The sequence below is a fragment of the Callospermophilus lateralis genome, chromosome 16 (genome assembly GCF_048772815.1).
Source record: "Callospermophilus lateralis isolate mCalLat2 chromosome 16, mCalLat2.hap1, whole genome shotgun sequence".
Taxonomy (NCBI): Eukaryota; Metazoa; Chordata; class Mammalia; order Rodentia; family Sciuridae; genus Callospermophilus; species Callospermophilus lateralis.
In genome coordinates, this window is record NC_135320.1 from 41122853 (window position 1) to 41147436 (window position 24584).

The 24584-nt window shown below is 38.8% G+C and overlaps 1 protein-coding gene across 1 annotated transcript in view; it reads right to left on the bottom strand.

Moving 5' to 3' along the window:
* Fabp12 (fatty acid binding protein 12) overlaps nucleotides 1-12596 on the bottom strand; it is a 52703-nt gene extending 40107 nt beyond the window's left edge. The window contains exon 1 of the mRNA XM_076836002.1: nucleotides 12546-12596. The gene's annotated coding sequence lies outside the window, so the exon portion shown is untranslated. The remainder of the gene's footprint in view (nucleotides 1-12545) is intronic.
* Nucleotides 12597-24584: the final 11988 nt, after the last annotated feature.

Here is a 24584-nt window from a genome sequence, read left to right on the forward strand (position 1 = left end):
TGACCCAAGTTTAAGTTCCAGAAGTTAAATCGGTATTAATCACCCTGAAGCCATGGGCAAAAATTGTGGTTGCAGAAAGGACTTTGTTCCCCTGTTGGTATGTACTGTACACAAAATCCATATAAAATACTGATTTAACAAAGAGATTTTGGGTAAAAACCAAGATAGTTGTCAAACAGGTTTTTGTGGTTTATGGTGAGTCTCTGGTGTAGCCAGATTAAGCAATGATGAAGTCAAAGAGAGATGCATAGCCATAAACCCTGAGGCCACAGGAGCTAGCATCCAGAAGAGGAGTGGCATGCAGGGTTCTGGAGAAAGTAGGTGACCTAGTAGTTCTGCTTAGTAGTTCATTTTCTCTTTGATGTAAAAAAAGAATGAAGATCGATGGTTACACCTCCCTCAGACTCTATTTCCCCCACCAAGGGGCCGAAATACAGCCCATGCCTGCCCCAAACTGAATAGGCAGTTCTAAACTAGGCTCATACAGAGGCCTCAATTTGTTTCCAGGAGTTTGTGGAATTAAAATGGCTTTTTTGACCCTTGACTTAAAAAGTGAAACAAAAACCTAGCAATGCCTGTTAGCCTAAGAAACATTCCATCCAGGTAATAATCAGTTTCTTTTTACTATTACAAAGTGCTCTTAAATATCTATCCTGTGGTTTTGTGTGTGTATGTGTGAGAGAGAAAGGGTTACTTCCTTTTTAGAGATGAAGAAACTTACTTTTGGAGAGACAAAAGTCCATAACTAGTAACTGGTAGAGGCTAAACTTGAATCTAAACCTTTTTCAAAGGTTCATCTGTGTTTTTTTATGTTTGGTCCTTGTAAATATCACTGGCAAAATGCTGTGGTTATTTAGAGTCACTGCTTCGGATTCAGTGAAACAGCTAACAAATACAAGGCAACATGGTTAGTTTACAGAAAGCATTTATTCTAGATTTGATGAGATCGCCTCAATTTGAAAGCTCACTTCCTATTTTCCTGTAAAAATTCTTAAACCTGTCATATTTTCAAAAGTCTGCTCACTATAGTGATTTAAAAAAAAATTCTGTATGACCAATGTTGTTTAATAATTTCAAAAATTAGTTACAGGTATATGTGCTATCTCTTGACTGGAAACATAAGTTTTATAAGCATAGGGTTATTCGGGGACACCTGGTGGGGAGGCGGGCGAGGACACTGGGCTGAGGACTGGTCCAGTTAGCTCATGTGTGTCAGAGAGCACTGGAGTGCCTGTAGGAGCCCTTGACCTCAGATGTGTCTAAGTGTTGGCTAATACCTCAAATTATACCTTGCTCTAAACTCAATATGCTTGGGATGATGTTTGTAAAACATTAGGTGACCCTAATTACATCACAGAATTACCTATTCTAAGCAAATTTAATTATATCTGAGAAGAAGGTAAAAAAATGCACACACTCAAAAATTTCCATGCCAGACGAATAGAAAAAGGAATAGGGAATGTTGGATAAGGAATGATAGACAAACTGACCAGCTAAGGCCTGACATGGTCCAAAAGGAACGGAATCATCTGGGAACTGTAATGATACTGATGAGCAGAGAACTACGATTTCATTTTTGGACTGGGAGGCGAAAGCAAAGAGATATTTCAATGGAGGTATTCCCTCAAATATCCCCAAAATAGGTTGTATAATTTTGACTAAATGCATTAGATAAAGAAATACATCTTGGCCTTTAGGTACATTAGTAGATTTAGTTACTATAAGTATTTTCTTTTAGAAATCTTCCAAGTGTACTATAGGTCTTAATTACATTCTTTGAGCTAGAACAGTAAACAGGAATAACTACAAAATTCTGTTTTAATTCTAAGTCTCAGCATTTGCATGAATTACTTTTAAATTTTGATCAAGTCAGAATCACAGTCTGGGGTGTTGCACTGCCGACTTGGTTTAGAAGCTGGAAGCCCTTAGTTATTTATTTTACTAGATTTCCCAATAGCCCCATGGCAGGTTGAATTGTTATACAAAATCATGGTTTTATAATAAAAATTAGTTTGGGAAACATCAGGTTAAACAAAGCTAACTTTTTAAACATGGGACTTTTCAGCCCTAATTTAATATAGTCAAAGAAACTATAAATTCCCAATAAAAGAATATACTAGATAAATTTTCAAAGGTATTTGTTTATGAGCTATTACCTTGTGAGATTCCTTCTAGAAAGCCTAATTCTCAACAGAAGATAGGGAAATATAGGCTTACGGCATTAAAACCATGAATCAACAATAATTATTAAGCATGAATTACATGCTCACTCCATGTTAATTATTTTGTGATTACATAAAGTGAGCTAAAGTCCTCATTTCAAGGAGTCTGCAGACTTTTTGGAAATAATAGAAGGGGAAAAAAAGAAATTTACATAGAATATAAATAAGCAATTTACACAGAATATAAATAAACATTTTTCCAATGTTACAGAGCTGGAACTTTCTAAGAAACTGAGGCAACACGAAGCCCCAATTCTTGTCATCAAGTTAGAAAGATTTCAGACTTGTCTCTTGGAGTTTATTGAATGGATAGGAAAAGAGAAAAGGGACACTCTCGGGGGAAAGAGTGGGTCCTCTCAGAGAGAAGAGGGACAGCGTGCCTCTCCTGCACTCCAGTTTTATTGGTGTCCCAGGGAATTTTCCAGAGAGTCCCACCCAGGTCCACCCCTTGACTTTTGACTGACAGCAGATGACATCAGATTTTCAAGTCCCCAGGGCCATGACCATTCCAGGTTACTTTGGCCCATGCTGACTGGTTCTAATTAGAACCTGTTTGTGTAGATTTTATAGTTATCCTTTTCTCCCTGGATTCTGGGATCTGGTCTGTGAAAAGGTTCACACAAAAGTCTTCCCCTTCAGGGTAACTTGGGTTCCTCTTACCAACATTATTTCAGGCCTGCATTTCTCCTGCAGATAACAGGTAGTTGGCTGAGCAATGTGACATATCCTGTCCACTTAAGCCAGGCAGGGCTGCAGGTAAATTGCTTCTTGGAAAAGAAAGCCTGTGGGGGTCAGCACAATGGCCCCATTTTATAAAATTATTCCCTTAACTTCATATTCCCACCACTCTCGTTTGTCTGTCCCCTATCACTAAGACAAAAGATTTATCTGATTTTCAATTTAGTGTCTGACACTCTTATTCCGTTCAGGTTTCTGTTTGGGTGTCCAATCACCATTTTATTTTTAACAATATGTAGCATAAAGAATACCTTTTTTCAGTCTAAATTGTTCTTCAGTGAAACTCTAAGAAAATAAATGTTATCTCAGCAGATTCATAGGCTTATTTTACTGTTTCTAGATTCCTCTTTTAGCAACGAGCAAAATAAGTTGTAAATAGATTGTATTCTATGGTTCACACAATTGAAGACCCTTTACTAAACAGAGAAGAGGGGAACAATCTCTAGGGAAAAGTTTCCAATGAAAAGTATGTAAATATTTTTGACTTTTAAAATTTCCTAAGTTTTTCAGCCATGATATAAAATAGTTAGATTGAAAAATCTGCTCTGAGATAAATCACAAAATAAAAATTCTCTAAAAGCATAAATATGTTCAAATATTAGGGACAATTAAATTTTAAGAAGCAAATGTAATTTGGATGAAAAAATTACTTGATTCCTCTTTGGCACATGCTAAGCTTATTTCATACACAAAATTATATTCTTGTGGGCTGGGATTGTGGCTCAGCAGTTGACAGTTCGAGTAGCTCAGGCGCAACCTGGGTACGATTCTCAGCATCACAATAAAAAAATAAATAAATAAAGGCATTGTGTTGTTTCCATCTACAAAAAAGATTCTCTCTCTCTTTTTTTTTCTCATGTTACTACTATAATGACTTTAAGCATGTTATTAATATTATTAATGGTGGTATTCATAAATACATTTTGGTTGAATTATCTTTAGTTTAAATATAACTAAAATGACTTTGACAAAAGTTTGGAAGAGGAATTTCTTGGAAAATTTCTTTGATGATTTGAAGTCAAAGCTTTTAACATTTCTACCAGCAAGGGACTAAAAATGGGTTTCCATTCCTAATGAAAAATCTAGAAGCCTCTATTTTATTTCCATTAATTAACTGAATTAACTCAAATCCCCAGTAATATTTACATTAGGGTGAGACATTTAATACATTGGCAAATTTTCAGTTTCTAATGATAAATATGCTTAATATCTGTCATTATATATACTTTCTTTTTTAAAGAAAAAAAAATTTAAGAACCTGAAGTTTGGTGCTCCTTTGTCAAATGCATTACTGTTAATCAAAATTAAAACTGATGCACAATGTGTCAAAATGCATTCTACTGTCATGTACAACTCATTAGAATAAATTAAAAACTAAAATTTTTAAAAAATGAAAAAACTAATTTAATTATGTATGTTTAGAAAATCTCTGGTTTCATTTATAGAAATTCCTGAACACTAGACAAAATAGTGAAGTTATATTGTATATAAGATCTTTGCTCTGAAAACACTGTCAACAAAGTCAGTCCATTAAGGGGAACTGTTCTTTCCATTCAAGAGGCCGGTTATCTATTTATGGGATTTTTTTGGTTCTCAGCAATACAAAGTAGACAAATAATTCAATGTGTCAGTTAAATTACATACATTACACATAATTACATACATACACACAAAAGTAAAGAGAGACTAGCATCAAGTCTTCCTGCATGTTTTCAGACACACTGAATGAAGGAAGCACATACTTTCTGTTTGAGAACTCAGTTATTGGCCACAGCCTCTCAGAGGTTTCCATTGTCCTCCCAAAAGCAAAATGCTATCAGCTTCTCGGAAGCACATCAGCATAAGCCTGGCTTCTGCCCATCCTTTCCAGCTGTCCCCTTGAGACAGCATTCCTGTCCATATTTCCCAGTTTGTCCAGTAAGAGAAGGTGTGCTGAGGTTAGGGACGTTCATGAATTGTGCTACAGGACAGCTGATAAAGATGTTACATCCTATCCTATTCTTCCTACTGTGTAAGGCTCAGCACAGACTGGAAACATTTTTTTTGTTGTTGTTGTTCTCTGTAATATTTTGATCCAAGTAGTTTTGTAATGGAGCCTTCTCTTACTTCCTGGGGAAAGAGCAGGGTTTTTGGGGGGGACCTGGCAGATATCTTGGAGCAAACCTCTAGGACCAAGGCAAGAGGATGAATTCGGGAAAGGGAACAGGTGGGAGAAGGGGTTTTCAAGAGTGAGAAAGGTCTGGAGTCTGGACAGGTAGAAATGCTGAGCTCTAACAGGAGTCCACAGGAAAGCAATGAAGGCTGAATTCAGGCAGAAAGTGGAGTCAACTCTGAAAGGCTCAGAAGCCTTTGCTTAGTGCACAGAGGCCAATGTGGGCCACCCACAAGACTGAGACAGGAAGGACTTTGACCATGATCACTAGTGCCTATCTCCTAACATCCTTAATTATGGAAACACCCTCCCACTTTCAAGAGTCTTATGTGAGCCACATGAAGGGGAAGGAATTTCCTACAATTTGACTGAGTTTGAATTTCTTAGTACCCTGAGGAAATAAAACTCAGAACCAGACTTAGCTTGATCTTAAAATAAGGGAATTTATAGTTCTTAGACCCAAGGGTCTCTCAGAAAATCCATTGTTATAACACATGATCTGCCTCAACTGCTCCAGCTGTTCCAAGTTTTCAGTTAGATGTTTCCAGAGGAGAACATTTAAAAAATAAAGTTTTTAAGCAAAGGTTACTATTTAAAATGGGAAGCTAAGAGAACTTTCAATCTTGTTTAACAGCATTATTATTCCTTGCTTATGTTGATACATAGAATGGGACTCATCGGATTTAAACTTTGTACTTCCCCCTGAACTTTGGGCAGAAACAAGGTTCTCAGAAAGTTGAGACGTTATAATTGTTCATCTATATGAATCAAAGCAGAAGGATGGTTTGGAGTATTTCATAAATGTGTGAAGAACATAGGAAGACAGGGCCCAGTGTAAGCCCCAAGGGGAGATCAGCTCTGTTGTCAGTGGGATGGGCAAGATTGCTGAGCTCATGGGCTGTGTCTGGAAACCAGAACCTAAATACCAGAGAAGTGATTAAGGTTGAGCCAGGATTAGGGTTGAGCCTGCAAACAAGAGGGAAGAAATTATTCAAGTGTGATCTGTAAGATAATGTTTCAACAGCTTTTTGCAATATACCGAATGTCTGATTAGTACTTTGAAATCTCTGGTGAAGGACAAAATCACAACCATTTAAAAATCTTAATGGGCTTTATTTTCAATTGGAGTATCAGGCAACATTTCATTCCACAAAATAGACCAAGTGTTCTAATGGACTGAGTGAGTTTGTTTTAGAGAGAAAGGGTAAGAAGGCAGAAACAAAAGAACAAAAGACACATTGGTCGTTTCAAAGGAGACAGAACTATTGAAAAATAACTGACTGGTTAACATTACAGTTACTTCTGAGTGAGGATGAAAGCAGAGGGACTGTTATTATCATGCCAATTGAAACTGTCCTGTCTGGGAAATTTGGCTGTTATTCCTCTAATCTTGTTTTCTCAAAACTCAGATCAATAACCTTAGTTTCAGGCTGGTGACAACTTAGCATGAGTGAGTGACTCCATTTTGACTTTTAGCCTGGGGCCCAGTCCAGGAGCAGAGTCTAAAACAATGGCCTCATATAATATTTATTTAACACCTCATAGGATTATGTTCACAGATATGTCAAAAGCCTGAGATAATTTGATTCCTTAAATTCTTATTAGGTATCTACCATGCACAATGCACTGTGCTAGATACTTGGGAGAGATATAAAAGAGAATATTTTAAAAAGAGATATAAAAAAAGAATCCATCTTCAGGAGCTCAAAATTTAATAGGAAAGAGAAGACAAATACAAATTGGTCTAATGCAAGAAAATCTGTCATATATTAAAAGAAAATAATATTACCAGCTAAGATTTATTGAGAGCTTTCAATGAATCAAACACTAATCCACACTTCAACCCTATAGGGTTATTCACTTCTGTTTCTCTCTATAGAGCAGAACACAGAAAAAAAAAAAAAAAAGGGAGATTAGGAGATGTCCTGAGGGCCTCTAATTAAGAAGGGTAAGTTCAGACACTACCCCAGAATCAAGTTCTTAAACTCTCCTCTGAAATACAAATAACTTGTCAGTGTAGAATGAAGGGGAAAGAGATGAAATTGAATGTGGAGGGGAGGGAGCAGAGACTAGGGAGCAATAAAGACTCTTGATCCTTTTACTTAACATGGGATTAGGAGGAGAAAAATGGACCAACCAAAAGTGTTTTACTTTCAAAAGCAAATAAATTCCTTTTGCTTATTAATTTTTCCTAACATGAGGTTAGAAGTTCTTGGAAAAAGTATTGTTAAATTATTTTGAAGACTATAAAATTTTCCATATGTTTTCTCCCATAGGTGGACATTTCCTTATCCATACAGTGAAAATATATTATTTCATTATCTTTTATTTAGAATACTGTAGTTTGAAAAACAGTAATATCTTGAATCAAATCCTTGCTCTTTTCAGAACAAAATTGCTCTTTTCTTTCAAATAATTCTATGCACTTGATGTAGCCATGATTTTTCCCATTTGCAGGAAAAAAAAAAAAAGAACGAAAGTTTGTGAATTTTCTGGAGTTGGGAATTACTCTCTAAAGGTGAGACAATAAAACAAGTGACTTTACTTTCAATCCAGAGCATACGCTACCATATTTTGCCAAATAGCAAAGTAAATGGTGTTTAGTTTGAAATGATGAACTAAACTGGAGACTATGTGAGCAAGCCAAAATAAAATCTGTGTACTCTGATTAAAAAAAAAAAAAAATTAGCCTAAGAAATCTATCATCTTGTTAAAATTATTCACGTGCAAATACCCACTGTATAGATATTTTTCAATATATAAACTTTCAATGCCACAGTTGTATGTTGATATAGCATCATTTCAGGCCATTCGTGTGAGATACACATTGCTAGAAGGGAGTAATCTTAGTTAGACTTAGTCTTTGGAGCTTCCAGAAGCTGAGTGCATCTGGGCTCTCTATAGATAGATATGTCAAATGCAGTCCAGCCCTTCTATTACCTGAACTTTACTTTGGACTGAGCATGTTTATGATGGAACTCACTCCACAATTGACTTCAATGGAGGTTGAGTCTTTCATCATCATAATAATCCCAAGACCAGGCTACGGAGTTCACATATTGAATTTTGCAATATTGACAAAGTTTATTTTCATAGGTTCTGGCAGATGAACTCCTGTTTCCTCTGAGTGAGGTTAGTGAAAATCCTGCTTGGTAAATAGCCATCCACGGCAGAAGATAAGAACAATTGTTTACCAAAGAAGGAGAGCTGGCTTCTCCTTGGGGAAGATTCCTGAAATCCTGTCTCTGCAGACTTTCCGGCAGTAGAAAGTCTCAGAGGTCAAGAGTCCAGCACCCACAGAAATCCACTCATAACATTAAAGGACCTTTGGGGCGGGGCTCTGGGCTGCTGTGGAGTTTGAAATTTGCAAGCTGATGTTTTCTGGTTTGGTTGCTGATCTAAGAGTTAGCAATGAGAGTTATGGCTTCAGGTCACCAAACAGATGCTGACAGCACAGCAAGAGGGATGAGGGACAAGCCCAAGGTGATGGACTGAGGCACCCAGACGGTCAGCAGTCACCAGACGGTATGACAGCTGGGGGTTGCTCTTTTCTACTTCTAGGAAGTGGATCTCTTCAAACTGAATGGCAAAAGATTACTTAAACACACACACACACACACACACACACACACACACACACACACACAAACACCATGGTTCAGGAGAAAGGGTCTTTGCAGGTGTGATTAAATGAAGGATCTTGAGGTGAGGGGATGTTCCTGGTTGATCTGTGTGGATGCTGAAGGCCATCCTATGTCTCTTCATAAGAGAAAGGCAGAGGGAGATTTTCACATCACAGAGAAGACCAGGAGACATTAATACATATTATTATCTTAAACAAATACATTTATCTACACACACATATGTTACTCCCATACACTCAGAATTTAGGGAAAAAATTGGTCCAAAAAACCACATCTGGGACTGTTCTAGTGCTGACCAAGTTTGTTTGAGAGCAGTTCTTTAAAAAGACACCTTCCCCATCGTCTGAAATAGATGGTGCACACCTGTAATCCCAGCAAATTGGAAGGCTGAGGCAGGAGGTTCTTAAATTCAAGACCAGCCTCAGCAACTTTGTGAGACTCTCAGTAACATGACAAGACCCTGTCTCAAAATAAAACAATAAAAAGGGCTGGGAATATAGCTCAGTAGTAAAGCTCCCCTGGGTTCAATCCCCAGTATCAAAATATGGACAATTTAGGGCTTGGGTTATAGCTCAGTGGTAGAGCACTTGCCTTGCATGTTTGAGGCCCTGGGTTTGATCCTCAGCACCACATAAAAATAAATAAATAAAGATATTGTGTCCATCTACAACTAAAAAAAAATTTTTAAATGGACATTATAAAGGAGCAAAGGTAAGTTAGCTGTGCTGTATAAATTCTATTAAAATAACCCTCTTCAAAGGCATAAAGCCACTTTCACCTGGTATTTTCTTACTGTTTTTGCCCTCTTCATTCTCTGGTAAAATATTTGTGTGTGTGTGTGTGTGTGTGTGTGTGTATGTGTGTGTGTATCTATATCTATATCTACATCTATATATCCCTTTGAAGAGGGATATGTATATATATGTACATACATATGTACATATATATATGATTTTTTTCAATACTGGGATTGAACCCTGGGGCACTTTTCCACTAATTATGTCTCCAGACCTTTTATTTTTTAATTTTAAGAGAGGGTCTCTCTAAGTTTCTCAAGCTAACCTTGAACTTGAAATCCTCCTGCCTCAGCCTCCTAAGTAACGGGGAATTGCAGGTTGATCCAACATGCTTCATTTCCTATTAATAACTTTTAAATAAATCAGGACCTTCCCCGAGCACAGCACTTTAGTCTGTGTGTAAAACTGTCCATTTTAAATTATTCCTTCTCGTCATCTGTACTATAATTAAGATTACTAAGGGTTTTATCAGATGGGAGGAAATCTGAGAGTTTTGCCAAGTTTGCATATCCGTTCTTACATCCTTTTCGTTGAACATGTGGATCACATTTCCAAGAGCTGCCCTTAAACCTGGCCTCTGACCCCCTCTCTAGGCTTTTACCTCTGGTTGCTTTGTTTCCTCCAAGAACAGTGAGTGTGAGGGCCAAATTAGAATGTTTATAATTCCTCGGACTATACTGACCCACAGAACAATCTCTATTGATCTATAGTTGCTTTTTATCATGATTAGAATGTTTTCAGGAGATCCTCTCCACTTGAATCACCTACTACAATGCTAGTTTTATCGAATTAAGTGAATTCCTGTGTGCCCCCCTACACACACATTTTACCTTGTTTACTTAGTTTCCCAAGTTAGTAAACTGTTTCTCTGTTTCCTGAGTCCCTTTGTGTGTTTTCTCAGATTCCAAAGGAATCACGTTCAAATGTAAGTATAAAATCTCGGATTGTAAAGTCCTTATCCATCTATTACCTGCTCACCTTCCTTCCTTTCTCTTTACTACCACCTGTCATTCATCAAATCTCCAGACTGGCTCGCTTCCCACACCAAGAGTTCTGCTCTTTGTCTCTATCTACCTTTTCTTTATACCTCCAATTGTTACTGTTTTGTGTGTGTTTTTTTTTTAAATTCCTCCATGAAGCCTTCGCTAGTGTCCTTGACCAGAGCTACCACTCCCATCAGTGAACAGTTTTGTATGTCTAGTGTGATTAGAAACTGCTGCTAACTATCAGGACCACCTAGTCAACTCTTCTCCTCACATGCCTTAGTCATTCTCAAAGAATGAAGTAGATGTTTATGGAGCCGTTAGAACCTTTCCAGGCCCCTCAACATAAGTATTTACTTGGTGCCAAACCCTGAACTGAATGAACCAGGAATTCACAATAGGAATCAGATTCTACTTCCCCTATCAAAATGGTGTCTATAGAGAAGTTACCAGTGGAAATCAGATGACAAGTATAATCAATAATAAGGATTTATTAAGCACATAGTAAGATACTAGCACATACTAGTATCTTCCCCCAAATAATGGGATATTAAAAAAAAAAAAAAAAAAGCAAAAGGCACATAAGTTGAAGCCTTTGCCCGAGCGACATCGTAAACAATGTACATGAAGGTATTAGAGAGAAAAATTGTGTGGTCCGAACACATGTTGGCAAGAGAAATCCAGAGAGGAGAGACCATTTGTGGGCTGATCAGAGTGTGCCCCACAGAGGAGCTGGGTCCAGGGGTACAGAGAAGTATCACTGTTGCTTTATCAGCATTCTTGTTATCTAGTGATTTCCCACGTGGAGCCTGTTATATCTTTTATGCCTCTTTTAAGTACATATCTCAGAAATGTTTACATTTACTTATGTGATTATGAAAAATGTCCACCTCTGTCCCAGCTCAGATGTAAATTCCCAAGAGGGGCTGTTCAGATCTCCCTTGTCCAGGGATCATTACTTCTTTCATGCCTCCGTCCTCACCCAGGGTGCGTTAGACCCACACTGTCTCTCTGGGGAGAGAGGGCTTACAAAAGTCTTCAACTGCTTGTCCATAGCAATGGGGATTTAGATTTAAGGACAATTCACTCTCCATGTTTCTTTGGCTTTGCTTCTAATTCTCCCGTGGAAGGTTCTCCTTTGGGCTCCATACCCACCTCTCTCCTATGCACCCTTTCCTTACCTGAGACCCAGCCATATTTAGTCTATGGATGAGGAATTTGGCCTCTCCTTTCCATTTTACATTTGGGCTGCATCTTCTGAAGTGAACTAAGGTCACCTCCACGACCATTCCCCGGCTGGCACCCTCATGTGACCTTCATCGGATGCCTGGATCCCTCTGCTCCCTTTGCTGTGGTATTCCCAGCAAACTCATAGCTCTCAATCTCACCTCTCCTTTGCAGAGAGCTCTTGGGCTGACAAGGACACAAGGGATCTGTTGCCCTTGGTCTTCCAGAAACCACAAACAGCCCTGACCCTCCTTCCCTGGCAGCCTCTGAGATGCCAGGTTGTCCAGCTAGCTTTCCCCTGCTACAGAGAGTGGGACAATCAAGAAGCCCCTGACCAAGCAGACATCTAAGGGGAAAAGGACCTTGTTTCCCTTTCCTGGGGGCAGCACCAGGCCTTAGGAAGATTTCTTGGCCCCTCTGGTTCTTTGGGTTGCTTGGGAGCAAAGCATCCCTTCTCTCTCTGCAAACTGTACTTTCTAAGACGGACTGCCTTCTCTCCTCTCTGCAGACAGTCATGTGCCCCAGGAGAGGGCTAGCTCTCACTGGTCTTCTCTAATTAGTCTTTTGGGAGGCAGGAGGCTTGAAACACAGGTGCCTCCTCAAATTTACTATTTGAACCATAGCATGACTTTTGTGCATAGCATCGAGAGCCTCTGAAACCCCAAACATGAACAGTTCCATGCAACGTGATGTTATTCCCATAAAATAAATTCCAAAGGCATTTCTAAAATTGGTCTAATTATGATAAAAACCACCTGCATTTAAGCTATAGTGTATCGTACCTGAGAATTCCAGGAAGTCTCATTAAAGTCACCTAAGGAAGGAATCCCAGATTTTTACCCGCACATTATGCAGAGGCAGTACTTACCAAGAATCCCCTGAGGTTAAAGGATTTTCAGGCTCTATGAGAAGATTACTGATCTATTTATATCTCCTGTCTCCTTGTTTCAACATATGTTCCACCCAGGGTTTATTGTGACCATTTATATTTTACAAAATATGCCCAAGAATATAAGACAGAAAAAAATGGGCTTTAATGAAAAGCAAACTATTGTGATCTTCCAACTGTCTCAATCAAGTATGCAAGAAAACATTGCCAAAAAAATGCAAATTGGCACACTTTGATTTTGAAACAATTAAGTGATAACGTTTCCATAGTGTGAATGCAGAAAGATTTCCAAAACAAGCAGATATTTTCCTTGTTTGTACTAAATTTTGTTCTTTTTGCTGTTAATGAAATAAAAATGATTTTGTTCCTTTGATTTTTATTCTTCTGGTACAAAGTTTGAAAGACTATAGGAATCACGTTTTGATCCACTTCTTTTGCCCACCACCTATTTTGATCTGAGACCATTTTTTTAACCCACTCAAATACACGGGATTGGTCATTAGCTCCAGTTGTTGATCAATCAACTCATTTTAAAGGGGCTGAGTGAGAGTCACATGTGCTTGGCAAAGTCTGACATGTTCAGTACTATACTCCCTCTAGTGGATAAAGACAGAAGTACTTGACTCTATTTGAAGATGAGTTGAGTACAATTTCTGAGCATTAACTAACTCTATTCTTCCTCCGCAATGTTACACTTCCATATATTTAATTTACAAAGGTGCTATCAAACAGTGTATAAGTTTTCTTTATAGTTTAATTTTTTTCTTTTTTTTTCTGGTATTGGGGATTGAACTCAGTTGTCCTTTACCAATGATCTACATTCATAACCTGTTTTTATATATTTTTTTTTAATGTGAGACAGTATCTCCCTAAGTTGGTGAAGCTGGCCTCAGATTTGTGATCCTCCTGCCTCAGCCTCCTGAGTAACTGGAATTACAGGCATGTGCTATCGCACCCGCCTGAAGTATAGTTTTATTTTGGCTGTTGTCTTTTTACAAAATGCTTTTCCTATCATGAATCTTTTTATCATTAAAATCTTCCATCCAACAAATATGTATTGAGAGTCTGCCTTGTGTCAGGCATGGCTCTGGGCACCAGGAATACAGCAGTGAGTGAACAAAACCATTCCTGTCAATGGGAAAATTGAAACATTGCCAGTCACCATTCTTTGTGTGCCTCCTACATGCCAGACTATGAGTTTAGTGATAGGCAATTATTATTTAACTGGATTGTCCCAACAACTCTGTGGAAACGAAGAAACTTGCCCAGGATCATAGGTAGTGAGAGATGAGAGAACCCTTCACTGAGCCAGACCACACAGTCAGTCAGACCCTGCAATGACCCTGAACCTCATGGCCTGTTTTGATTTTCATCGTGATATATTTTTTTTTTCAATTGTCCCCTGAAACCCAAGTGTTGATTTCATGAGAACTGGGACTGGATTTGCTTGTTCACCTCCATAACCCCAGCAGCTAGCACCTAAAGTTGGGGCTCCAGAAACACTTGGCCAAATGAAGTAAGTAAGCAGAGAACTGTACACAGGACCATCTGACACCAAAGTCCTCCCTGGTGTACTCTACCGCCCCCATGAGGGTCCAGAAAATAAGAAGCAAGTCCGCACTGGTGGGCTTAATTGAATTACTTTGGAGCCACTGGTCTTCTTGGTTTTCTTAACGCATAGGTGAAAAAACAAACCTGAAATGAATGAAATCTGATTGGTTAGAAGATTCAAAATCTTTCAAAAGTTTCTTATTTGCCATCTCTCCTGAATTTCACTACTGGAGGATACAGGGAGACGTCAAAGCAGCCTCCACTGAATGCAGATTCCTCTCCAGGGGCCACTTGTGCTTTGGGAGTGAAGGGTGGGGATGGACCTAGGTGAGCTGTCTTTTGTGTGGCAGAACCTGCTGAGTAGAATCTAATGGCAGTAAAAAGGGGTCAAGTTCCACAGTATTATTTCGTTATTTATTTTTGTAGTACCTATTTCTTCAGTCATTATATTCTCTCTACTGTTATTTGCCACTAACCAAGTGACTCAGGAGTGTGATAGCCATCATTCACATCTATTAACATTTCTCTGTGTGTTTGAAAGTCATTAGCAGTGTTCTGGCCTAAGCTGCCGATTGCCGAATAGTAAATATTGAAAGAGTCATCTTGCCATTTGAACTGCTTCTGGCTGGAATAAATGTTTGTTCAGGTTGTAGCACTGCCCAGGTAATTACTAGGTAATGAGGTGGGGTCACCTTCCACCTTCCGTATATATTTTAACAAAGATTGGATAAACACAGGTTAGACTTCTCAATTTGTGAAAAATCAGGATTCCCCTGTTATATAACACTCAAATACACGGGATTGGTCATTAGCTCCAGTTGTTGTTCAATTAACTCATTTTAAAGGGGAATTATATAACAGGGGAATCCTGATGATCACAAATTGAGAAGCCTAACCTGTGTTTATCCAATTTTTGTTAAAATCACATGGTGGTTCTCCCTCCTTAAGTCTTTTGTGTGTGATGGATTCCATAAGATGTTTGCCAATTGATTCTAAGCAGTTCTGCACTGCACCCAGATATTTTTTTTCTCCACCAGTTGTACTTACTTATAACTGATAACCAACAGCCTATTTTGAGAGGTCAAGATATCAGTTTCCGATAGGGGTAAAATGTTTTGTTACTATTTTATTTTATGCATAGCAACTTCCTTGATAAACTTGTCTTAGAGAGGATGGATCTACTTTTAAAAGATCCTGCCAGGAGCATCTCCTCCCCCAGGGCCACTAAGCCCTTTCTGGTTGGACAGTTTACCCCAGCCAGTCAGAAGCAACAACTACCCCTCATGGGCTGTCCCAAAATTCCCCTCCCTTTTATTGTTATCGTGTCCCAGCCCGTAGACAGTATAGGTTCAACGTAAACAACTAATGCTTTCCATCCCCAAAGTTTATAAAAATACTCTTAGCTTGATGTCTGGTAGACGTTTATCTAACTGCTACCTGGTTGCTGGTTGTTTGTGTAAATTTGTCCCAGGACCGGTTCTTTCTTTCTGGCTTTCTCTTTTAATGCATCTGTACTAACCTCTTTTATTTCAGAGACCCCTTGGTGTAGGGCAGGCCCAAGATAGCTAGAGTTAGGCTCCCTTGCCCAGGCTTCCAGCCAGCTATGTTTTCAGAATGCAGTCCAGGTCATGAACATCCTGATTCAGCATAGGTACTCAAGGTCATAGACATTTGCCTATGAGCATGAGTTCCCTTATGTGATGTGTTGGCAATGTGTCTTTTTTGTGTGTGACCTGCATATAAAATCAGCCTATGGAAGGACTGGGGAGTGGGTACTGGATGGGGGGCTGCTGCCACCTCTGAATAAAGCATGTCTGCTATCCCAACTGTGCTCCCATCTTTCTTCACGCACTGGGATTCCCAATCTGTTTCCCAGGGTCTGAGTCATAGCCCAATACTTGATCTCAAGTGTTGGAGTTAAACAATGGCTTTTCAGTTCCTCCAGAGAGTTTTCCCTACAAATCTCCATAGCACATTATTGGTCACATTTCCAATATACTTTCCTTATCTTCATATTCTTGGCATATAGTTGTTAATATACATTTCTTATTTTCCCTTCAAACACACACACACACACACACACACACACTCCAATCCATGTTAGAGGATGGCACAGTAGTTAGGAGAAGGCATTTGCTTTGAATGTGTACAGCCACTTGTGTCCTTATCCACTCTTGATTTAGAACCCTTATTTGTAAGAAGGGAGTAATACACAACCTTTTCAAATTAAATTAAATGATGGACATTAACTACCAGGTACTCACTAAATGCTAGCTCCTCTTTGCTATAATTATCAGGAGGACGAGCAAGTGTTCCCATCCCCAAATTCTAGTAATGAACTGCCCGTACTTACAGATAAACTGAGGACCTCCCTTGTCTATAAGTGGATCCCTCCTATTAATACCTCAAAATTGAGTAATGATTGAACACTGTGTTCAGTTACAGAGCACTGAAGAATATTTCCCAGCTGGATTTATCAGGCACCTGGGTTCTCAGCTGGATCAAAATGGCCTGATTTCTTTTTAAAGAAATTTTTTATTTGTTCTTTTTAGTTATACATGAAGTAGAATGTATTTTGGCATATCATACATACATGGAATATAACTTCCCATTCTTGTGGTTGTACATGATATGGGGTTACGCTGCTCAGGTATTCATATATAAACATAGGAAAGTAATGTCTGGTTCATTCTACTGTCTTTCTTATTTTTATTCCCCCTCCCTTCCCTTCATTCACCTTTGTCTAATCTAAAGTACTTCTGTTGTTCCCTACCTGCCCCCTTATTGTGTGTTAGCATCTGCATATCAAAAAGAACATTGGACCTTTGTTTTTTGGAGGGATTGGCTTATTTCACTTAGCATGATAGTACTCTGTACCATCCACTTATTGGAAAATGCAATAATTTCATTATTCTTTATGGTTAAGTAATATTTCATTGTGTATTTTTATACCACATTTTCTTCATCCATTCATCTGTTGAAGGGTACCTAGGTTGGGTCCATAGTTTAGCTATTGTGAATTGAGCATCTATAAACATTGTTGTGCACGTGTCACTATAATATGCTTATTTTAAGTCCTTTGGGTATATACTGAGGAGTGGGATAACTGGGTCAAATGGTGCTTCCATTCCAAGTTTTCTGAGTAATCTCCATACCGCTTTCCAGAGTGGTTGCACCAATTTGCAGTCCCACCAGCAATGTATGGATGTACCTTCCCCCCGACACCTCACCAACATTTATTGTTACCAGTAATCTTGATAATTGCCATTTGACTGGAGTGAGATGAAATCTCAGTGTAGTTTTAACTTATATTTCTCTAACTGCTAGAGATGTTGAACATTTTTTTTCATATATTTCTTGGCAGATTGTATTTCTTCTGTGCAGTGTCTATTCAGTTCCTTTGCCCATTTATTGATTGGGTTATTTAATATTCTTTGGTGTTAAATTTTTTGAGTTCTTTATATATCCTGGAGATTAATGCTCTATCTGAGGTGCAGGTTGGCCTGATTCTTATATAATTATTATAAAGTTGCCTCTGGTATGATGAAGTCCAAACATTGCTTATGTTTCAGGTGAAGAACAGTTGCGTAACAAGTAAGTATCCACACAGTCAAAACCCAACATATGCCTTGATGCTCAAAGTCTCAATCCTGTTTTCTATGAGGAAAATGGCCTCAGGTTACACACTATGATGGGTCCCTGAGGTCATTTAGTTGAGAAATCTCAAACTGATCTCACTGGAGCTTCCTAAAAAAAAAAGACTGGAAAGGGTAAAACAAGCCAGAAAAGTATGGAATTCTCAGCATAACATATGACAGTCATCAGATAAAGAAAACAAATAGTCCCTTTGTGGTGTATTCTCAGGCTTAAATCCATTTGGAGGGATTTTTCACAGGCAGAGTGGCTGTAATATGGATAGAGGACAGAGAGTGAATTTCCTTTTAGGGAAGCATTTGAAAGAAACTCCAGGTCCTCTTGACTCCCAGTAATTCACACGATCATGTTCTAAAGCTCTTAAAAATGAATGACTTTGTGGGAATTGGCCAGTAAGCAATGGTCAACCAAAGAAGGAGTAAGTGGAAATGTTGGAGCTAAGCAAGAAAGGAAACAAAAGAAGAAAAGTAGCATCCAGTTGTGTTAGTCAGCTTAATATCACTATGACAAAATAACCGAGAAAGACAATTTAAGGGAGAAAAATTTTATTTTGGTTCATGGTTTCAGAAATTTCAGTTCCTGATCAGCTGGCTTCATTGCTATGGGCCTGTAGTGGTGCAGAGCATCATGGCATCAGAGATGGTGTGGTTGAGCAGAGTTGCTCACTTCATGGTCACCTGGAAGTAGAGAGGGGGATGAAGGAGGGAGTGTCTGGGGACAAAATATCCTCCAGGGCATGCCAGTAAGAATCCACCCCCTCTAACTAGGTTCCACCTCCTACAGCTTCTAGCACCTCCAAACAGTTCATTTAGCTATGAATCCTTCAATGGGTTAATCCATTGATGACGTCAGATCTCTCCTGACCAACTCACTTCCCAAAAGCCCCACATCTGAACATTGGTACACTGGGGACCAAGCCTTCAACACATGAGCCTTTGGGAAATGTTGGGGATGCAAATCAAGTCAAGATGGCGCCTGGCAGTTTGCCAGGAGGAGTGGTTTGTGAAGCAAGCCAGCGAGCCATTAAGATGATGAGGATTCCTTATTGGCTGACTGCTGTATCTAGATGATGTTAATTGAGTCAAGCTGTGTGTAATTAGTTAGGTATATATACCTCTGCTGTCCCCGGAGAGGCGGTTCCCCTACCTTAGGAGCTCGCTACCTTAGAAGCTCACTACTTTGAGTTCTCGCTGAGTTCACTTGCAATAAAGTAGTTCCCACTTCAACCTTCAAGTTGCTTGTCACCTCCGGGTTATTTGGCCCAACTGGACTGCGGCAGGGAAACATCCAGATTCAAACCATAACAGCCCATTGAAGCATCCACATCACTATCTAGATGAGATTTTTACACTTGGTACATGTACCCTGAGTACAATAAAGAGAAATAGAGAAGTAGCATTACTTTTTTTTTTTTTTTTTTGGTGGTGGTGGTTCTGGGGATTGAACCCAGGGGGACTTTATCCCTGAGCTACATCCCCAGATCTTTTTATTTTTTATTTTGAAATAGGCCCTTGCTAAGTTGCCCATGCTGGCCACAAACTTGAGATCTTCCTCCCTCAGCCTCCTAAGTATCTGTGTGTGTGCCTCACTCCCAGTTTGGTACCATTACTGTTTGATATAAAAAGTCACTCACTGAGAAATAAGTGCAATGGTTCTCTAATTCACATGCGTGACTTCTTCCTCCCTTTCTCTCTCTCTCTCTCTCTCTCTCTCTCTCATACACACACACACACACACACACACACACACACACACACACACAGCCTTCTTCTGGTAAGCCAAAGGTATTTACTCTGTACCAATTGCCAAGAATTTTTTTCTCTACAGAATGTGTGTGTGTAATAATTACTTACATATTTGTGTGGTTATCTACTTGCTCCTTGCTATGTGGCAAAAAAGATGTGGATATGTAATATGACAAGAATTTAAATTGGAAGTGAGGTCAAAGAAGCCAAAACAAACCAAAGATAAAAACACAGGAGATAGTAAAAGAACGAAAAACATAATGGTCTACATGACTGCTTCCTTGAACCACAGATTTGCCTCTAAGCTTTGTAAGTAGCCAAGTTTGATGAGAAAACTTGTCAATTACTTAATTACTGTCGATAGGAGGGATTCCCAAACTTTCGTATGCATCTGAATCATCTGAAGAGTTTATGAAACTAGAATCGCTTTTTCAAATTTTGTAAAATGTAAAAGTGAGGTTCTTTATATAAATATAAGGTGAGATCATGTTAACACATTCCTGTTCCCACTGATTCCCTCAGTCAAAAATCTAAGGAAATATTCAGGTTAAGAACAATTTGTGTGTGTGTGTGTGTGTGTGTGTGTGTGTGATTCCAGGCATTGAACCCAAGGATGCTTAACCACTGAGCCACATCCCCAGCCCATTTTATTCTTTGAGACTGATCTCACTAAGTTGTTTAGGGCCTTGCTAAATTGCTAAGACTGGCTTTGAACCTGTGATCCTCTTGCCTCAGCCTCCTGAGCATCTGGGATTACAGGTGTGTGCCACCATGCCTGCAAGAACAGTTAATTTTGATATTAAAATCAGACATTCTAGGAAGTGACAGCTAAAACCTCATACAATAAACATTCTCACAGAGACGTAAGATGTTTCAAAGGTCTGCAGGCGGTTGCTTTTATTAACTTCAAAATAGGTTTTTACAGACTTATATATTATGTTGTTATGAGATTCAGTAAAAAATTTGGGAAGGGTCAAAAAACTGATAATAATAATATAATAACAGTATTCTTCAGGAACTCATTTTTGCCAATTTGGCTTGACCTAGGATAGGAATTAAAAAGAATTCTATTCAATTCCATGTTTTTTGTTTTGTTTGGGATTTTTGCTTTTTCTTTCTTTCTTTTTTCTTTTTTCTTTTTTCCCCAGTGGTGGGGATCAAGCTCAGGTTTCACACATGCTAGGCAAGCACTCCATCACTGAGCTATACTTCTAGTCTTTCAATATTTTTAAACCAAGAAAAAAGTAAAAGCCCCATAGTAAATAGATGAGCAGAGTATACAAGATTCAGGGTCTCACAAGTACCGAGGTTTATCTACAACTCTAATGTGGTTTTGAGGAAATGTAATCTACTTAATCTTATCTGTAAAGTTTATTCTTCTCCCAGGCTTCACTTTTGATAGAGGGAGAAGGCACAGGGAGCAGGAATGGAAGGAGACTCATCCTCACCCTGGAAATTGCTCTCTGGGAAGGTCTAAATCTGTTTTCAGTGGGCTCAAATCATCTGAAGTTCTCAGTTTGGTGAAGTACTTTCTCAATATACACAAACTTTGCATGATCACATAAGTTTCATTCATTTCACTTTTGTGGCAGAAGAAACTTAAATTTCAACATGATTTCTTTTTCCATCTATCTTTCCACTTTGAATCTGAATTAAATCTATCAGATCTTGGTGTTCCCTAGTGTTTGCTGTTTTTGCTTTTTAGCAAATCAATTACTAGATGGCTGGCCCTTTGCTTTACTGAGAAAGGAACAGTTTGCAATGTTCTAGACAATCTGTTATGTGCAGGTATGTAGTTACTGCTCTCAAACTCGAGTACAAAATTGCTTAAGGTGCTATTGGATATTCAGCTTTCATTCACTTATTTAACCAACACTTACAGAATATTTTGTATTTGCCAAGCATTGTGCCAGATGAGAGTGCAGTAATAAGTAACAACTGCCATCGTGAGTTTATGGTCACATCCTTCCAGATATGACACTGCATGCCAAGTGTTGGAGCCCGTGTGTGTGTGTGTGTGTGTGTGTCTGTGCGCGCAGACTGTGTATGGAACCCAGGGCTAGTTACTGTATTCTGAAGAAACCACAGAACCCTCAGGAGAGGAAATAAACCCACACTTGAGTGTCAAGGAAAGGCTTATTTGGATGAAGTTGCACATGAATTAAAATCAAATATGTAGAAAATATACAAGCAGAAGTTAAACATGTGAAGGTGGATTGAGCCTGAGTTTGGATGGAGTTCACAATGGAAAGTGGGAGAGAGTAACAAACCAAAGACCGATTGCCATGAACGATTATAGAAGAAGGTGCACTCAATTCAGAAATGTAAACTATGGAACCAGCCTAGGTGTCCATCAATGGATGAATGGATAAAGAAAATGTGGTACGTACACACATGAGGTTTTATTCAACTATAAAGAAAAAAATAAAATTATGTCATTTTTTCAGGAAAACAGATGGAACTTGAGACCATTAAGTTGTTAAATAAGGCACACATTTTTTTTTCTCATGTGTGGAAACTAGAAAAGAAAATGGAAAAGTTGGGGGATGTCATGAAAAAAGAAGACAGATCAGTAGAATAGAGGAAAGGGATCAGGAGTTGGGAGGAGAAGGAGGGGCAAGTGCTGGAGAGTGATATTGGCCAAATTATATTGTTATATTGTGTGCATGTGCTTACATGTAACAACAAATCCCACCACTGTGTACAACTATAATGCACCAATAAAGAATTGGGGGTGGGGGAGAGGTTGCACTGACGAAGCTCAAGGAAAGCCTGAACTCTGGGTAGAATATGTGAGGCTTAGGTGAAGGTGCTGACAGAGCTGGAGAGGGGACCAAATCTTGAATGGCCTTGTAATCCATAGGAAGAAATTGAGGCTGGACTCTAAGAAAATGGAGCAGCTAGCAAACTGGTGATATTTGTCTGCATGCCTTGAGCACCTGTGTTCTCAGACCTTATCTGTCATCTTGTGTAAAGTTGAATACATGCTGTGAAGGATTTAATACTCGAAAACCTAAGGACATCAAAGACATGTAGAACAGAGAGTGCTGTTGCAGCCTGGAAAAGCCCAAGCAGCTGCACAGGTGCACCTGGTCCTGCCTGCCAGAGCATGCCAACGTGGGTGGCTGGACAAGCTGTGGCCACCTGGAGGTCTGAAATATGAAGGCACCTTGTGGGTTATGAGACTAAATCTAATAATGTTGCTATACTTTCCCTCAACATGAGTAGTATGTTGTATACTTATTTTGTTCCTCACATACCCCACCTCTAGCTCTCCATCATTCAAGAAGCTTCTAAGGAAAAGGAAAAGGAAACCCAGACACATGGTAGTGTCTTGGTGCCCCCTGCCTTAAACTGCTAGAAATGCCACAGACTTCCTGAGAGGTAAGCAAGATATTGGGTTAATGTTATTTTTAGTGGATCAATTATTTAGCAGGAATGTTGAAGTATGTTAGAGGAAAAATATCCTCAAGTATAATAGAAAAAGACAAATATTTCATTTTATATATATGTTTCATTTCATTATGATTAATGAACCACTTTTACTAACTGAATCTAGGAGACAAAACCCAGGCCATAACACATTCAGGGTACATATAGCTCTGCTTAGGGGAATGTGAGTCGATCCACAATACAATTTAAAAAGAGTTACCTTGATTTTAATTTTTAATTTTTTTTTTTGCAGTGAGTAGGATTGAACCTAGGATCCTGCCCATTCTAAGCACATACAATCACTGAGCTATACCCCCAGCACTCAATATTATTAAACTAAGTATTTAGTCATGAGGTTATTTGAGAGGAACATAAAATGTTTTGAAAATGAAAATGCTGAACATAAAATTATTTCCTATGTGCCGTTTGCCATCTAGTGTTAATTTTGGGAACTAAAAAAGACTAATAACAATAATTTCCCAAGCAGGATTACCAAGTGGCAAAGGGCCCACTCAAAGTCATATTCGATTTTAAGATATCAAACTGTACCACAAAACGCTCTGATCTGAGGATGTGGATGAGTGGGTGGATGGGCGAGTGGGCTACTTTTAAGAAATGAGTTATTTCTGGGAAACAAAATGCTTCTCAATCCTGGCTACCTGATCACTTTACCTGGCGTAATGGTTTAGATATAAGGTCCCTCAAAAAACTCATATGTAAGATAATGCAAGAAAGTTTAGAAGTGAACTAATTGAGTTGTGAGAAATTTAATCAGTGGATTGATCCACTGATATGAACAAACAGGGCAGCAACTGTAGGCAGGTGGGAAGTGGCTGGAGGGACTGAGCCATTGGGGGGCAGTCTTTGGGGTTTATATTTGTCCCTAATGAGCAGAGCTCTCCCTACTTCTTTGTTGTCATGCCCTGAGCTGCTTTTTTCCACCATGCCCTTCTGCCATGATATTCTGCCTCATCTTGAACCCAAAGCTATGGTGTTGGCTGTTTATGGACTGAGACTCTAAAACAGGAAACTCTAAATAAACTTTTCCTCCTCTAAAATTGTCTTTGTCAGGTCTTTTGGTCACAGTAATGATAAAACTTCTGAGAAACTTAGAAATATATAGAGAGTTTGGCCATACTCCAGACCTAGGAAATCAGATTGGCTCAGATGGGACCCCATCAATGGGATGTTTTAAAAGCTCCCAGGCAATTCTAATGTGTAGCCAGGTTCAGGGCCACTGAGTAGTGGATTCAGACTGTGGACTCTACTGAGCTTTGTCTCTACAGGAGTTCATCACTTAGCACATTACCTCATGCAGGGAAATGGGGCTAATTACATAACACTTGTGTGCCTCTGTAAAATGAGGATGACAACTTCTCTAGGGATTTATGTGAGAATTAAATATGATAATGAATATCAAGTGCTTAGCATAAGTGGCACATTGTTCTCAATAAATGATAAACATTATTGAATAACTAGTTATTATTAAGGAAAATATTTTATGAGCTATCTAAAAAAAATAAACTTTAAAAGATATGAGCTTATTACAC